General features: G+C 35.0%; 1 protein-coding gene across 2 annotated transcripts in view; it reads right to left on the bottom strand.

Moving 5' to 3' along the window:
* The window catches only part of LOC149790460 (uncharacterized), a 170,764-nt gene that overhangs the window by 141,043 nt on the left and 10,200 nt on the right, over positions 1–19,521 (bottom strand). For both annotated transcript variants that reach the window (XR_016423857.1, XM_089972519.1), the window contains exon 2: positions 6,370–6,447. The gene's annotated coding sequence lies outside the window, so the exon portion shown is untranslated. The remainder of the gene's footprint in view (positions 1–6,369; positions 6,448–19,521) is intronic.

Consider the following 19,521-nt stretch of genomic DNA (forward strand, 5'->3'; position numbering starts at 1 on the left):
TACAGTACTTCCATAAAGTAAGCATGTACTTATGCTAGAACGTCTCTGATAATATCAAGCCAGAGTACTGTACAAGGCACATAATATGTACTTATGCTAGAACGTCTCTGATAATATCAAGCCAGAGTACTGTAAAAGGCACATAATATGACGGCACAGTGTGTAATGGTAATTCTATGTAAATAACTCAAATTATTGAATAAACCACTTTTCTTCTCAGCTAGACTTGAATTTTAGGGAAAAATGATTTTTCCTTTTGGACAGAAAATGAAGAGAGCTGAGCTGGGATGCATTAGAACAAAGCAAGAAATGCTCTGTGTGTGTGTGTGTGTGTGTGTGTGTGTGTGTGTGTGTGTGTGTGTGTGAAGAGAGAGGGCGGAGCAGGAAGATGGAGCAAAAGCAAGAAATGCTGTGCGTGTGTGTGTGTGTGTGTGTATTTCTCTTATTTGAATTATGCCCAATATTTCCCAGTATGCATATTTGTATTTAACATTGGTTTTAAGCAGTACTTTATTTTCAAATAGAAAATATTCCAATTTGTGTGTATATTATAAACACATTCGGTACAAACAGACAAATAATCATTTTCATATGCAGTTTATTTTGGTCATAGTACTTTAAAAGAGAAGCTATACATTCATGAATTGTAACTAAGTAACAGAAGCTATACATTGATGAATTGTAACTGAGTAACAGAAGCTATACATTGATATGAATTGTAACTGAGTAACAGAAGCTATACATTGATATGAATTGTAACTGAGGAACAGAAGCTATACATTCATGAATTGTAACTGAGTAACAGAAGCTATACATTCATGAATTGTAACTGAGTAACAGAAGCTATACATTCATGAACTGTAACTGAGTAACAGAAGCTATACATTCATGAATTGTAACTGAGTAACAGAAGCTATACAATCATGAACTGTAACTTAGTAACAGAAGCTATACATTCATGAATTGTAACTGAGTAACAGAATCTATACATTCATGAACTGTAACTGAGTAACAGAAGCTATACATTAATGAATTGTAACTTAGTAACAGAAGCTATATATTCATGAATTGTAACTGAGTAACTAGATTACAGTACTATAGTTGCAAATTAGTAAAAATGATTAATCAACTACCTTAATCAATTATTCTTTTTTGCTCTCCAAGATTTCACTACAAATGGCACTTGAAAAGATTTCAAAACTTGTCTGAAACAACCCCTGTACCATGAACATGACAGCAATGCACATGTGTCTTCCAACCATACTGTTATTCCTAAGTTCTTTGTTTCTGGTTAAACATTAACATAACTTAGACAATAAAATGAAGCATTAATGTCGGCATATGAATGAATAATTTTTTTTTATTTCCAACCAAATCGATACAACATGTGAGTTCATCTATTTTTAGAAAGAGGGGTTTACTTAATGTACCCATGCACTTTATATTTCAAAACAACAGCCCATAACCGCTCCGGGGGCCAAGTGGTTAGAATGTCCACCTCGGATGCGAGAGGTCATGGACTCGATCCACAGCTGTTGTTGTTGTTGTTGTTGTTGTTGTTGTTGTAGGGTTTAATGCCATTTTTCAGCACACGATAGGCTAATATATGGCGGCCAGTATTAATGGTGGAGGAAGAACCCAGGAAAACCCCGGAAAGAACCACCGACCCACAAGAAGCTACTGGCAAGCTTTCTCACATACCCACATTGGCTGAATCCGAGACTTGAACCCACGCAGACAGAGGTGAGATGGCAGTGATCTGTAATGGAGAGCACTTTAGATCACTTGGCCACTCGGGTCCCCCGATCCACAGCTGAGTCATACCAAAGATTTACAAAAATGGTACTAACAGCTGCCTTGCTTGGTGCTCAGCATTAAGAGGTTAGAGTTAGGACTGGTCAGCCTGGTGTCAGGATAATGTGACTGGGTGGGACATCATTCTACATGTCTGCGGCATGATGCCCCAGTGCTAGACATCACTATAAATTACCACAATGCAGACATCGTAGCAATATGACTGAAAATTTTTTAAAGCTACATTAAAAATCCAAATCACACACACACACATAAAACTGTAAAATATATTGCTCGTTTTATGGTCAAAAATGCTAGATATGACCTGAAAACTTTAATTACCATTTCAAAATTATCAACTTTTAATAAGAAGTTATATAATTGGATACATTTTCTATCCCAATGAAATTTTTAGTACACTAATTAAAAATATTCATGGAAATTTTGATCAATGAAAATTTCACCTACGCCTAGTGTAGGCAGTACATTAATATTTAAATGCCAGTTGAATAATCTTTTCAAGTGAAATTTGTTTTAATTTTATTTTTCAGTTCCACTTAAGCATAATCATCATCAATGCAATGTTTATTTAAACGTAAAATGTGTCAATCTACCATAACAGCTATGTCCGCAAGCGTTTCTCTGAGAACCTAATTAAGTACTGACTGTGCTTTGATAACTGACTTGCCAAAGTATTTGTTGTATTATTGCACTGAATTAAAAGCTGGCCTCATTTGTTTTATCACGCTAATTATGTATTTTGAATCAAATAAAGGAGGTGGACTATATAAATAATTTAAAATGCACGCAAATCCTACATACCTAAAATTTAGCGGCACAGGTCATAAGTCGGGTGAACTCACATCAGTTGATCAATCGAACACTGTTATAAATTTTAACATAAAGTACCTTAAATGACTAACTCTTTCCAAACTGTATCAAAGATAACAAGGCAACCAAGCGAAACGAATACTTCGTTTTTAAAATAAAGAGCTTCGTTTCACAGTTCCCTACCATTGTGGGCTAGCGATTTTCTGGGAATTTCTGAACTGGCACTTAGAGATATCCTCAAGGATGATAAAAAGTTTCACTATTACTTTCAATGAAATCACGACATCAATACTGTACTAATTGAACAATACAAAAATTGAGTTTTGATGTAGGCGATTGTCTCACAAAAAATGTTGCTAGTTTTTATAAAAAAGGAATCTTGTTTGATTAAATAGTCTAGATTCTGGCTACTCTGTCTCCCGACTTGCTAGTACACTATTTAATACCACTCTGGGAACCATACTAATCAACAAACCAAAAAGCAGTGACATAATACACGTTTTTGCATACGCGTAATGGTTGTTGAAACTAGTTGGAACTATCTTTCACACGTTAGAAAATTTAGAAAATAAATGTTATTTATACAGAATAACAAATAACTTCATTAGAAAGAGCACGTTATTAACAATTATTATCGACATGATTGTAAAAGAAGGATTCAGTCATTAAACAGTGCAGTTCCCTATCCCTCCCCCCACGGTCTTCTCTATGTATAAAAAGATTTTTTTTCCTAAATTTTTGGAGGTCTCTCGATAACTCGTGCCCTCGCTTATAGTGCAGTCTATGTTTGTGGACCACATTGTGCATGAATTATTGAGGAAGAGGTGTAATAAGCTTAAGTATTATCAATCAAGTCCATAAGGAAAATAAGTCTACACATAGGCCGTACTGTATTTTTGCATCAAAAACAGGTCCACAAGAAAAATGTGTACATAGGCTTTCCTGTTTCTGCAGGAATATACAGCCCTTCCTATTTCTGCAGGAAAAACAAGTCTACAATGAAATTAAGCAAAAAAAGACCTTCCAGTGGTTTTGTAATGAAAACAATTCTACAAGGAAAATAAATATATAGGCCTTTGCATTTTTTCAGCAAACACAAGTCTATAAGGAAAGCAATTACACACTGACCTTCCTGTGTTAAGTTAGTTAAAATAAATATACAAGTGTATGTGTGTGTATGCACATATGTGTATACAAGTGTATGTATGTATGTATGTATGTATGCACACACACACACACACACACACACACACACACACTGTTTACAAGAGCAACAAATCAGGAATAAAAGTCCCATTCATATGATTTTTCTGATGCAGGTGAGTCATGTATTGTTTCATAGCTGATCAATAAATAAGTCATTGAAAAAGTAAGTCCATATGATGACCCTTATTAGTTTCATCAATAAATGCATTTTAATAAACACATGGTATGCCTGCCCTCACTTAATGAACTGGCAACACGTGGTATGCCTGCCCCTCACTTAATGAACTGGCAACACATGGTATGCCTGCCCTCACTTAATGAACTGTCAACACATTATGCCTGCCCCTCACTTAATGAACTGACAACACATGGTATGCCTGCCCCTCACTTAATGAACTGGCAACACATGGTATGCCTGCCCCTCACTTAATGAACTGGCAACACATGGTATGCCTGCCCTTCACTTAATGAACTGGCAACAAAAACAACATTCTTTTCCATGATACCAAAGTACCATATATACTCACTGATAAGACGAGTCCAACTGCAAACTCCACAAATCCAGATCTGCCATCGAATAATGCACCAGCAGATCTGGGTCTGTGCAGTTTGCTAGGAGCAATTAGTAGAACAAACAACACAGGCCCTGGTCTGCAAGCACATTATGCAATGGCAGATCAGGATCTTTTTTGGTTGCCATTTGACTCAACTTATTATTGAGTACATATGGTTAATATACAGGAATTTACACAAATGGAAGCCAAGTGCTCCCTCTACATTAAGTTTACGAACTGAATTGCATCTCGGTATCAGTATTCTATATATGGTTACCATATATATGTCCTTATAAGTTGAGTCAAATTGTAAACAACAATGATCCAGACCTGCCAAATCATAATGCGCTTTCAGACCAGGGTTTATGTTATCTGATATACTAATTACTCCTAACAATCTGCACAAACTCAGATCTACCAGCTTATTATGCACTGGCAGATCTGGATCTGTGCAGTTTGCAGCTGGACGCCAAAGTGAGTATAAAGGGTAATATTCCCTGGGATTATCCTTTGGATAGAAAAAAAGGAACAGGATGGTTTTATATTTGGACTTATTAAATAAAGTACCACTGAATATTAACATTACTTTTCTGAAGTAGTAAATACAGAACATATGATTATTACCTTAACGAGACTTTGAGTAAAAAAAAAAGGTGTGAAAGTATTGGTCCCTTATTTAACAAGAATCCTTTTGAATGTAATGCACTACCTCCTCAGCCACATCAAACTCCAAAAGCCTTGTGGATTCACAAGAGTAAGTAAAGTTAGTCATTGATAAACATGTTATTTAGTTAGTCATCGATAAACATGTTATTTAGTTAGTCATTGATAAACATGTTATTTAGTGCATTGTGAGAAATATCCTTAATGATAAAATGTCTATCAAGTTTCATAATAGTACAGCATCACAGAAACCAAGCTAAATGCACAGCATAAAATGTAATCATCAGAGTCAAAACATGTAGGTTGCTGTGACCACCTTTATACCTGTGATGAGTAACCTCCATGATGGATGTACCAATCAAATTTCATTAAAGAGAAACTATGCTAATTACAAAATCGTTGAGAAAATGATGCCTATGTACAGGTGAGACAATAATATAAAAAATACATCCGTCAAATTTTATGACTGTACATACAAAAGAATCAGAGAAAATGAGGTGAACGTTAAAACTGCTAGGTCACCTTAACACATAACCCCTGGAGGTTTTTGACATTTTTGCCTGAAAATCGAGTAGGAAACACATTTTGAAAACTGTTTCTGAACAGATCTGAAAACACAGAATCCCAGATGATCTTTCAATAACATACTGCCTAGTTGTGTTAGAAACATCGTTTTTCATTGGCTATTTGACTCGCACATGAGCAGACGGGTAAAAGTTGAAGTTCTTTTTTTTTTTGCTAAATGGGGCCATTTTTTTTTGTATGGACACCACTATTTGTTCCAAATGCCCATCTTATCCTACTTTTTGCAAAGGCTCATCTGTCTGTTGGCAGTTCATGCCTGTTTGCCTTAGATCTGAGACTAAGTCTAAAATCCAGACACAAACTCGGATTCCGACCACGGGTGAATTTTGGGTAGAAAAAAGTTGGGTCCAAAAAATGAGTTTTTTTTATCTGTATTTTGTAGTGCAACTAGATATTTCAGATTATTTGGTATCATTGTAGAGCTACATCTGTCTACCTTTATATAATACCACCCACTTTATTGTATCATGCATGACTATGACGCTACAGAGCTCGGCAGTAGGCTACTACCTCCTGCCCCATTAAGTCGTTGCTAGGGGTTAATGTGTTAACCTACTTTTTGCATATGATGACTAGTTCTCTCTCAGACGAATATACCCATCAGTTTTCATGACTGATATAATTACAAAATCTTGATGTAATTGCCACAGCCTGAAAACTAGGTCATCATGACCTACTTTTGCCCATGATGAATAGAGCTAAATATGAAAACAAATTGTCAGCACTTATGACTTACATGTACTTCTGGTGACTAGTACCTTCCAAGACGAATACACTCAAAGTTTCATGACTGCATCAAACAGCATCTGAGAATCTGAAACAAATAATAAAACTTGACATGTTTGCTGGAACAAGAAACATTGGCCAATATATCTGCCTTCAGTGACTGGTCACATAACAGTATGAAAGATACTTTGCCAAAGGCAACAATTTAATAGAATTATTGGAATGTTAACAGTAGATAGTTGTAACCTACTTCTGCCAATGGTGACTAATATTTTCCAAGATAGATACACCAATTATGTGTCATAAGCATATACAAAAGTCTCAAGGTAACTGAGTTAATACAAAAATTCACTTATAAAGCTTGAAAAAGTGCATTAGGTTGCTGTGATTTACTTCTTAACATAACTGATAAAGCTTGAAAGTACATGTAGATCACTGTGGCACTACTTCTGCTTGTTTTGAATAGTACCTCTAAAATGAATATACTGATCAAGGTTCATGACTATATACTATTGTGTCATAGTACCTGACTTATCTAAACATGGATGACTATGAAAACAACAACAACAATATCGAAACGATGAGCTTTACATTTTCACCTGTGATTTACTGTCTACTACTCAACCAGATTTTTATCAATAATAATAATAATAATAATAATAATAATGATAATAATAATTCTTTAATAATTGATGGTTGCTAACTTGACATTATCATGATTCTACCATGAGGGCCTCTTTGATTGAGAAAAAAAGTCAAACATAGGTTTTAAAAATAAAATAGCATGAATCAATGTAAATTTTATTTAATTAAACAATAATGGTTTCCAAAGTAAATGTATTGTTTTTCTAAGGAGTTCAACTGTATCCCACTTACATATACTGTAAACACCTGCAGGTACTATACAGTCAGGAAGTAAATTTCAAATAGATAACACTAACAGTAAATCCTGATTGGTCAGAGTATGGACAGAAAAGCATTTCAAATCATATGTAAGTTCAGATGGTTCAGGATTCAAACCAGGAAGTAAACCCTACAAGTATCAGTCAGGTGTTCACAACTCGTGGTTATTTTACAATGAAGTAAATTTAACTCTGTTGTCCTATGGGACACACCTTAAGTATAAGCATTTCATAAAACAGGATGTACTGTCTGGTAAGGTAAAGTCTTGGATGTACATGTCCCATATAAAAAGTCACAGAGGGTTGAAATACATGTAGAAGCTGAAAGTTAATGCAAAGCTGTGACAAATGTAACTAGTATATAAGACTTATTGCAATAGCTACATGTGATTTATTTACATTAAACCTGTCTTGAAAGACCACCGCTATGTGAGAGCACCTGTCTTGAAAAACCAATTCTCACTGCAGATTTACTGATTATATAGTGGAATTACCTGTTACGAGACCCTCATTTTTGGCAGAAGGAGTGGTCTTTCAAGACAGGACCTACTCTATAGTGAAGATATTATTTCAAACTGAGAAACACGGATGGCTTGCCAGTGGAACTCCACTCCCCTATAATTGAAAATTCCCCTATCCAGCAACACTGAACTACAATGCATTACAAATATAAAAGGTGTATTATTTACCTTCAACCACTTGTGAGGAACCAAGCCAGGTGACAGTCAGGAATATTAACCCACATGCAGTTCCTTTAGAAAGATACCTATCAAAGTTTCATAAATTTCCACCAATGGTTTAGGAACAGCTGTGCTAATGGACAGATGCTTAAAAAGTCTGATGGATGGAGGGTATAACAGGGAAATAAAGATATGATAGGTAGACACATTAAAGTGACAACATCAACATTGAAAATCAGAAACAGCACTTGTGCAACTTTTGCAATTATTTTGGTAAACATGTTGTATAGTAAGTTCACTGCACTTACCCAACTTGTCCTTGAGAGATAGAATTGTCAAGGGTGAATAAAGAAAAACTCAGGGGGAAAAAAGCTTGATTGCATTGTATAGTACAAGGTACAGCTATCATTTTTGTGATACTGTATTTAATGCAATACAATCAGGAAACCCAAGCCCTTGCTGTGAATAATGTAATTCTTGGGGAGTTTAAGAAATGACATGAACAGTGAAGCCTTCTTAATCAGGATCCCACTGACATGTACAGCAAAGTCTTCTTAACATGTGGATCCCTATGATGTGTACAAAGAGGCCTTCTTAACCAGGATCCTAGTGACATATACAGCAAGGCTTTCTTAACTAGGATCCCTATGACATGTACAGTGAGGCCTTCTTAACCAGGATCCTAGTGACATATACAGCAAGGCTTTCTTAACTAGGATCCCAATGACATGTACAGTGAGGCCTTCTTAACCGGGATACCAGTGACATATACAGCTAGGCCTTTTTAACCTAATCCCTATGTGAGGCCTTATTAACCTGGGTCTCTATGCTATGTATGGTGAGGCCTTCTTAATCAGGATTCCAGTGACATGTACAGTAAGTCCTTTTTAATCAGGATCCTATTGACATGTACAGTGAGGCCTTCTTAACCAGGATCCCAGTGACATGTACAGTGAGTCCTTTTTAATCAGGATCCCAGTGACATGTACAGTGAAGCCTTCTTAACCAGGATCCCAGTAACATGCACAGTGAAGCCTTCTTAACCAGGATCCCAGTGACATGTACAGTGAAGCCTTCTTAACCAGGATCCCAGTAACATGTACAGTGAGGCCTTCTTAACCAGGATCCCAGAGACATGTACAGTGAAGCCTTCTTAACCAGGATCCCAGTAACATGCACAGTGAAGCCTTCTTAACCAGGATCCCAGTGACATGTACAGTGAAGCCTTCTTAGCCAGGATCCTAGTGACAGGCACAGTGAAGCCTTCTTAACCAAGATCCCAGTGACAGGCACAGTGAGGCCTTCTTAAGCAGGATCCAAATGACAGTTTCTGAATGTCTACTCCTATTTTACAATCCAACATTGTGGGTATTGGGATAACATTGGGCTTTTCTGCATTAGCTTTAACTCACAGATGATTTTAAAAGGATTGAAATGTTTGAAAAAGAAAAAAATGTTTAAAACAAATCAGCTGAAAATATTTACTAAGGTTATCTTGTCTTATTATTAGGCTGGCCTCCCCCCATCTTATTATTAGGCTGCCCCTCCCCCCATCTTATTCCCTCTGTCTTATTATTAGGCTAGTCCTCCCGTTTTATTATTAGGCTAGTCCCACTTTCTTATGATGGGGAAATGTTGTGTTTACCACAGCTGGTCTTGTTGTCTATGCAAAACAAAAGTGCCAACATTAAATAGGCTTTACTTTATTAAATTCATTAACAGTGTTATGTCGAAATGCAAAAATACAGGCTTTCTCCCATTAATAAAAAGAAAGAAAGAAAGAAAGAAAGAAAAGAAAAAAAAACAGACCAAGAAATATGAAATTCAGGAAGTCATACCAAAGACATAAAAACTGGCAATAGCAGTTGCCTCGCTTGGCACTCAGCATTAAGAAGTTGGTGTTAGGACTGGTCACCCTGGGGTCAGGATAATGTGACTGGGTGGGACATGATGCTACATGTCTGCGGCATGACGCCTCTGTGCTAGACATCACTATAAACTGCCACACTGCAGACATTGCGATATGACTGATTTTTTTTTTTAAAAGCTAACGGGTATGTTAAAATCAAATCACATACACACACTCATGAAATTCAGGAATACCAACTCTGAAACATTCTCCTTAGGATGAACTTGACTTGGTTGTATGTCAGTGAGCAGTCAGCAACTTTAAAAACCCAGTCACAGTAAAACTGAACCTTCATCTTTCTTGCAGGCTGAGTGTAGTTGTTTTGTCACTGCACATTCTAATGCCGACAGAGTGAAGACATTCTCATTCCTTCTCAAAATTAAAATTATTTAAGGGTAAATCTGGACCAGAAAACCAATAAGCCCCCCCCCCCCCTTCGTTAAGTGTGAAACTTTATATTTACAATTAATGCCATCAGAGCTCAACAGGTCACCCCTCATGAATGAAGCTTGCTTGTGGGTTTTGTTTACATGTATAATATACCTCTTCCTTCTTCATCAAACTGGCATATACACTGCCTCATATTAATTAATCACAATGGCTCAAGAAGTATATTTTCTATCCTGTCTCAGTCACAAAAACGACTAATCATTCCTATCCCAAGAAAAAAAAAAAACAGAAGTTAGTAACAACTGTGCTGCAGAGAAAAAATCTCCTAAACTTGTAAGAAATCATAAGCATCAGCTACAAAATACTGTATAAATGTTTCCCCTTATTTAATGTGAGACAAGAAATCTTAAGCATCAGCTACAAAATACTGTATAAATGTTTCCCTTTATTTAATGTGAGACAAGAAATCATAAGCATCAGCTACAAAATACTGTATAAATGTTTCCCCTTATTTAATGTGAGACATGAAATCATAAGCATCAGCTACAAAATACTGTATAAATGTTTCCCCTTATTTAATGTGAGACAAGAAATCATAAGCATCAGCTACAAAATACTGTATGTTTCCCCTTATTTAATGAGAGACAAGAAATCATAAGCATCAGCTACAAAATACTGTATAAATGTTTCCCTTTATTTAATGTGAGACAAGAAATCATAAGCATCAGCTACAAAATACTGTATAAATGTTTCCCTTTATTTAATGTGAGACAAGAAATCATAAGCATCAGCTACAAAATACTGTATAAATGTTTCCCCTTATTTAATGTAAGACAAGAAATCATAAACATCAGCTACAAAATACTGTATAAATGTTTCCCCTTATTTAATATGAGACAAAAAATCATAAGCATCAGCTACAAAATACTGTATAAATGTTTCCCTTTATTTAATGTGAGACAAGAAATCATAAGCATCAGCTACAAAATACTGTATAAATGTTTCCCCTTATTTAACGTGAGACAAGAAATCATGACCATCAGCTACAAAATACTGTATAAATGTTTCCCTTTATTTAATGTGAGACAAGAAATCATGACCATCAGCTACAAAATACTGTATAAATGTTTCCCTTTATTTAATGTGAAACAAGAAATCTTAAGCATCAGCTACAAAATACTGTATAAATGTTTCCCCTTATTTAATGTGAGACAAGAAATCATAACCATCAGTTACAAAATACTGTATAAATGTTTCCCTTTATTTAATATGAGACAAGAAATCATAAGCATCAGCTACAAAATACTGTGTAAATGTTTCCCCTTATTTAATGTGAGACAAGAAATCATAAGCATTAGCTACAAAATACTGTATAAATGTTTCCCCTTATTTAATGTGAGACAAGAAATCATAAGCATCAGCTACGAAATACTGTATGTTTCCCCTTATTTAAAGTGAGACAAGAAATCATAAGCATCAGCTACAAAATACTGTATAAATGTTTCCCTTTATTTAATGTGAGACAAGAAATCATAAGCATCAGCTACAAAATACTGTATAAATGTTTCCCTTTATTTAATGTGAGACAAGAAATCATAAGCATCAGCTACAAAATACTGTATAAATGTTTCCCTTTATTTAATGTGAGACAAGAAATCATAAGCATCAGCAACAAAATACTGTGTAAATGTTTCCCTTTATTTAATGTGAGACAAGAAATCATAAGCATTAGCTACAAAATACTGTATAAATGTTTCCCTTTATTTAATGTGAGACAAGAAATCATAAGCATTAGCTACAAAATACTGTGTAAATGTTTCCCTTTATTTAATGTGAGACAAGAAATCATAAGCATTAGCTACAAAATACTGTATAAATGTTTCCCTTTATTTAATGTGAGACATGAAATCTTAAGCATAATCTGCTCGATGAATAACAAACAATCCCAGCAAGAGGTCATGACTCAAAAACAAAGGACTCTAAATTTGGACTTCAGTTTTGACTCTTGACATTTTCATTTTGACTCTTCAGAGTTTGGTGTCAGTTTTGAAATCTATTGAGAACCCTGTGAGGGTGACTGCAAAGGATATGTATTAACACAGATGGGCTATTATATATATATATATATATATATATATATGAAGACTGTATGACAAACTAGCCACACATGAAATGGCAACTTAGGGTACAAACTGGTATTCTTACAATAATAAAGGCACTATGCTGTAAATTAAATCTGCATCTATCAAGTGAAATATGAAGAAACTGATATTACTGTATTTTCATGTTGTCACATTGTTATTCTTTAAGGCCAGAAGGCAAACAGTTGACCATTTTCATTCACCAATTCTGAATTTTATGTTGTTGTTCTTGTTGTCGGTTTAATGTCATTTTTCAGCACATGACAGGCTATACAAGGTGGAGAATATCTTTTGGAGGCAGAGCCTGGGAAAACCCTGGTAAGAACCCATGGAAAGCTAATGACAATCTTTTACACACACCCACTTAGGCCAAGTCCAAAGCTCGAATCCAATCATACATAGGTGAGACAAAAGTGACCATTAATCATTAAAGGCGAGTGCTTTGGATCACTTGGACACACGAGGTCCCAAAATTCATGTTGCAAATTGCAAGCAATATGCTTCACAATGTAATGTTGTGTGGTGGTGGAGGGGCTGTATGGGTGGGGGGAGAGTGTGTGTGGTACCAATTTCAATACTTACTCATTGCTCTTGTGTAGGTTTTACCTTTTGGCATTGTAAAACCTCTTTTATTCAATGTGAATACATCCTCCCACAGAGTGAAGAACTGACAGTAAGATGTCACAAGCTCTTGCACAATACAATAAAAATCTAATCAAAGTTAAATTCACAATGCTAATGATATTTGTTTTCTTCTGTTTTATGATTCATTTAAATCTACCCTTATCACCCACAAAACAGGTTTGTACCGACCTACCTACCTTAATTTTTTCTCTCCATGTAACCAGAACCACATATATAGTGTGTACTACATAACACACAGGAATTACCTGTAACCAAATGTAATATTAAAAATAATAGGGGTGTACCATAACCCCACAAGGGTGGGATACATCATGGTAACCTAAATTTCTAACATGGAAAATGAGATGGATGAAATCTAACTTAAAGGAAACTGTTGATGGAAAATAGCAAATTGTTTTCTTAAACTTGCAACAAGCAATTTTTCTCTGATCTATCAGACACAATCATTAACATGACATCCTTGACAATGATGGCTATTCTGCTATGCAATAACGACTTCTAGGTAATTCCTATGCAATAATGACTCCTAGGTAATTACTATGCAATAATGACTCCTAAGTACATATTATGCAATAATGACTCCTAGGTAATTACTATGCAATAACAACTCCTATGTAATTACAATGCAATAATGACTCCTATGTAATTACTATGCAATAATGACTCCTAGGTAATTACTATTAAAAATAAAGCCAAGAAGTTTAATGTCTGCACATGCAAGTCAGAAAAACTGAATTAAATACTTACATCTAAACCACCAGAACAACAATGAAAGTGACACAGATAACATGTCTGTCCAACAAACAAATAAAAACCAATCTATAAACATAAATATATACTTTAAAAAGTTGATTTTATGACTGCCGTATGTTAAACCATCCTCTATGTAGCAACTATTAGAGCATGGGTTACTTAGGATTAATGACAAATGGTTTTTCAATGTTGTCTTGAATTAAATTACTGTGCAGAAACCTTAATTTATTATTATTAGACTTAACATGTCCACGACTTCTGTCCATTAGACCTCAAGTGCATGCCATCCATAAAGTTTGTTCAAGGAACTTACTTTACATAAAATTTTATTCCCCATTTAAACTGAGCCACAATATCCCTGACATCTGACCTTCTGACCCCAAATTAAATTGGCTTTTCTCCATATCTTAAGCACAAAGCTATTATTTTTTTTAAAAAAGCTATTATTCAATCTCTACAGTGACAGGTTCTTTCTTTGTCAAATACTTCATTTCAATCCACAAAGTTTAGTCTATGTCTGTGATGCATAAACTGTTCTGGGGGCAGAAAATTTGTCTTCTGTCTATTACAATGACCTTAACCTTTGCCCCCAAAATTGACAGGTTTATTCCATACTTCAAGTGTTAGCTACAAAGTCTTGTCCAGATGCAACTCATTGTTACTGTGCTGAAACTATTTTAATCCTGAAACATACAGACTTCTTCCATACCCTGATTTCAAGCTATCCAAAAGTTTTGTCCAGGTCTGTGGTGTAGAACTAAGGTTACTCTGGATAAGCCATTTTTCTTCTTTCAGTGACCTTGACCTTTGACCACAATTATAGACTCAACCTTACTCCAAGTGCAAGCTATCCACAAAGCTTAGCAAAGGTACATGTGGTGTAACTCAAGTTATCATGCAGAAAAAATAGTTAACAGACAGACAAACTGGCAGACAATAGACTGTCAAAATGTGTTGTTTACAAATCCATGAAGTGTACTGTCACAATTAATAAACTATCAAACTGACATTAAAACAAATTTGTTATTTTCGGCACAAGATGTGGGTGCTTATTGGGTGGAATATGGTACTTCTGTGCACTTTTAAAATGAAAACTTTCTGCTCTGTAGCTCCTTTAAGTTGACCCAAGCTACCAGCTACACATGAACATGTACAAAAACTGTGATTCAATGAATGGTTGACTCTAGTAACAATGGGTGTGTCTACATTTCATGCAGTTGACCTTGTAAATTGTACATCTGTTAGTATACTCCTGATTCATTTAAACAAGCAATGTGTGACTTGATTCATCTGTAACAAAGTTTAGAGGAAACCTTTTGTTACAGTGATCCCTTACAATAAAACCAATCTTTACACTGTATCCCTCTTATAATGATGGGTGTGGACATCATAATATTAAACTATATAAATGCTGAGCAAAAAAAATTGTTTCTGGTTGGCTGACTGTCCCACTTTCTCATTGCCAAACATAGCACTTTTATTTTGCCCCCTACCCCCATGGTAAAAAACCCCCACATTTAATGTATGTAATATTTAATAAAAAATAAATCTAATGACCAGCCTACACTTACTTAAAATCAGTGCAATCAGTGCGGGGGTGATCTTGGTGTAACCGGTCAACTTCAATTTTGCGTTTATTTTATTTTCCTTTTAGCTAATTAGAACAATTATAATTGGATTTCTTATAATTAAATACCTAATTTTGTGTTTCCATGCAATATTATGGTACATCCATATATGAACATCCCTCCATATAAGGCTACCTCATTATAACAAAGATAACTCTAATGGCTTGATGGACAGCACTATAGTCATGTATACAGCAAATTGTTCTTTTATACCTTGAACACTGATTAATGGTATTGCATATCTTCTTTTCCTTCCCTTGTTTACTGCAACCTTTAATACAGTATTCCATCACTATCAAGACTACATGGTTTCTGTTATAAGGCGGGTGTGGTCATATCTTACATTTCATTAATCTGTATTAGAATTATATGCATCTCTTCTATGCAAAGTTTTCCACGATGCTGAAATCGGCATTGTTCTAGGGTTTAACGCCATTCTTCAGCACAAGATAGGCTATACATGGCAGCCAGTATAACTGGTGGAGGAAGAACCCTGGAAAACCCACGGAAGAACCACCGACCCACGAGATGCTACTGGCAGGCTTTCCCATCTACCCACGCTAGCCGAGCGTTGGACTCGAACCCATGCAGACACAGGTGAGATGGCAGTTATCCAGAACGGTAAGTGCTTTAGACCACTCGGCCACTTGGGGCCCCTGAAATTGGCATAAAAGTATGCATCAATTTTATTTTTGGACACATGAAAAATTCCTACACCTGAGTACTCAGTATGCAATATTTTTTCCGGGGTGGGGGTGGGGGTGGAGGGGGAATTTAATTTTAGACGTGTGAAAAAGTTATACTGCAATACTTTAATCAGTTCCTACACCATAAATATTAATCATGTCTGCAAACTATCAAACAAAAATTGTATGATTTTAATGGGATTAGGTGAAGCCATTTCAGTTAAAGATCTTAACTGGTGAAGAAATAACAACATGTTCATCGATCATCAGTGCCTAATGCTCATTTTTATCAAAAGACTCCTCTCTTCATATACTAAAGGCCCAATGCTGCCGTTTATCATCAATTTCACCATTCTTCCAATCTAGCTAAAGTCTGGACAGAGGGAAATGATATGTTAAAAAAAGCTCTCTGACATAAACAGTTCTATGAAAATAATCATTTAAACGATATTCAAATATTCTGTTTAAAATTAAGTGGTGCTAGCCTTTAATTCAGTCATTGAAGGGGCCCCGAGTGGTCTGAAGTGCTCTCCATTATGGATCACTGACATCTCACCTCTGTCTGTGTGGGTTCGAGTCTAGGATTCGGCCAATGTGGGTATGTGAGAAAGCCTGCCAGTAGCTTCTCATGGGTCGGTGGTTCTTCCTGGCTTCTTCCTACCCCATTAATACTGGCCACCATAAATGGCATTAAACCCCATAACAACAACAGTCAGTCGATGAAATCACTCATAATTCTGATCTTATTCTGGAGTGCTCCGAAAGTAGTAATGTGATACATTTGACAAATTCCATTGGTGATTAATCTAATAACAACATGTGGTGAATAAAATTAATTCGAGAAGTAGGCATGCTTTTTTTAAAAAGCAGATCTACGAAGAAAACGCATGCAATAGATACATATAAGACTGGTGAATAATGGTGATCAGCTGAAGTACTGGAATATTCCTGAAGGGAAAACCTGGCTGAAGACAATCCAACATAGTGTGGTGCTAGTTGCTGGTGTTTATAATGAGTGACATCAAATATTTTGTCCCTGCTGACCCACTTATCTTGTAGATCAACATCAAATTCATTCATACATGTGAAAAATGTCAGGATATCTCAGTTTTGGGGAGAAATTAACCGGGCAACGATGTTTAGGACCAATATCTTTCAAGAATTATTTAAATGATTTGGCATGCAGCATTATTGTACAAGTAACTGCAACATTGGGGTTTTAAATAAAGATATTACAAATCCTTACACGATGTTTGGAACACTTGTATATATCATATTTAGATAATGTTTGGAACACTTGCATGTTATCATATATCATATTTAGATAATGTTTGGAACACTTGCACGTTATCATATATCATATTTTGATAATGTTTGGAACACTTGTACGTTATCATATACCATATTTTGATAATGTTTGGAACACTTGCACGTTATCATATAGGTGGCGCTATACAGTTTCGCATTTTCCATAGGGTTAGGATTTTAAAGAAAAAGAATTTCCCCGGCTTTCCTCACTGGTTATACTGGCTATTTAAAAAAGACCTTGTATATCTTAGGTATAATGCAAAGAACCTTTAATTCCCTTTATTTTGGTGTATGATTGATGGGTGTACTATGGGTTATAGAGTATACAGCTTGGCCTTACTTCAGATGTGCACCTTTCAAAAAAGTGCTAGCTCTACTTTGTCATTTTCACTTCCTGAACTTCAGAGGTAATTTGTATAAAAAAGAGCCGATAACTTTTTTTACATTTTATATATTTGGTAATTCATTCATTGCACTTTCAGAAGCTGGTATTGTCTAGTCTGGCAAAATTCATTTTCCCTATTTTAATAGCTGCTATGTATAGTGTACTTTAGACTAATTCAGGCTGATTTTTTAACACAAGGGAGCAGTCATTTTAGTTAGCAGTGTGCTTAAATCATGTAAAATTTCCAAAAGTACAATATCCAAAAGAAATATCATCCACATTACATTAATGTAGCATAGAGGTATACCAACACATTCTCTCCATTGTACATGTTTTAAATGCGAACTACTCCACCTTACATACATCACTCTCTCAAAAGTACATACTATCTGGTGAGCGCCCCCATACCATATTTTGATAATGTTTGGAACACTTGCACGTTTTCATATACCATATTTAGATAATGTTTGGAACACTTGCACGTTATCATATACCATATTTACCTAGTATTTGGAAGACTTGCATGTTATCATATACCATATTTAGATAATGTTTGGAACACTTGCACGTTATCATATACCATATTTTGATAATGTCTGGAACACTAGCACTTTATCATATACCATATTTAGATAATGTTTGGAACACTTGCATGTTATCATATACCATATTTACCTAGTATTTGGAACACTTGCACATTATCATATACCATATTTAGATAATGTTTGGAACACTTGCATGTTATCATATACCATATTTTGATGTTTGGAACACTAGCATTTTATCATACACCATATTTAGATAATGTTTGGAACACTTGCATGTTATCATATACCATATTTTGATAATGTCTGGAACACTAGCACTTTATCATATACCATATTTACCTAGTATCTGGAACATTTGCATGTTATCATATATCATATTTTGATAATGTTTTGAACACTAGCATTTTATCATACATCATATTTTGATAATGTTTGGAACACTTGCATGTTATAATATACCATATTTACCAAGTATTTGGAACACTTGCATGTTATCATATACCATATTTAGATAATGTTTGGAACACTTGCATGTTATTATATACCATATTTACATAATGTTTGGAACACTTGCATGTTATCATATACCATATTTAGATAATGTTTGGAACACTTGCGTGTTATTATATACCATATTTAGATAATGTTTGGAACACTTGCACGTTATCATATACCGTATTTTGATAATGTCTGGAACACTTGCACATTATCATATACCATATTTTGATAATGTCTGGAACACTTGCACATTATCTTATACCATATTTAGATAATGTTTGGAACACTTGCATGTTATCATATACCATATTTAGATAATGTTTGGAACACTTGCACGTTATCATATACCATATTTTGATAATGTTTGGAACACTTGAATGTTATCATATACCATATTTAGATAATGTTTGGAACACTTGCATGTTATCATATACCATATTTAGATAATGTTTGGAACACTTGCATGTTATCATATACCATATTTAGATAATGTTGGAACACTTGCACGTTATCATATACCGTATTTTGATAATGTCTGGAACACTTGCACATTATCATATACCATATTTTGATAATGTTTGGAACACTTGCATGTTATCATATACCATATTTAGATAATGTTTGGAACACTTGCAGGTTACCATATACCATATTTAGAAGATTTTTTTAGCACTTGCATGTTATCATAT

This window comes from Sinohyriopsis cumingii, chromosome 10 (genome assembly GCF_028554795.1).
Source record: "Sinohyriopsis cumingii isolate HCF-2022 chromosome 10, ASM2855479v2, whole genome shotgun sequence".
In the NCBI taxonomy this organism is placed as follows: domain Eukaryota; kingdom Metazoa; phylum Mollusca; class Bivalvia; order Unionida; family Unionidae; genus Sinohyriopsis; species Sinohyriopsis cumingii.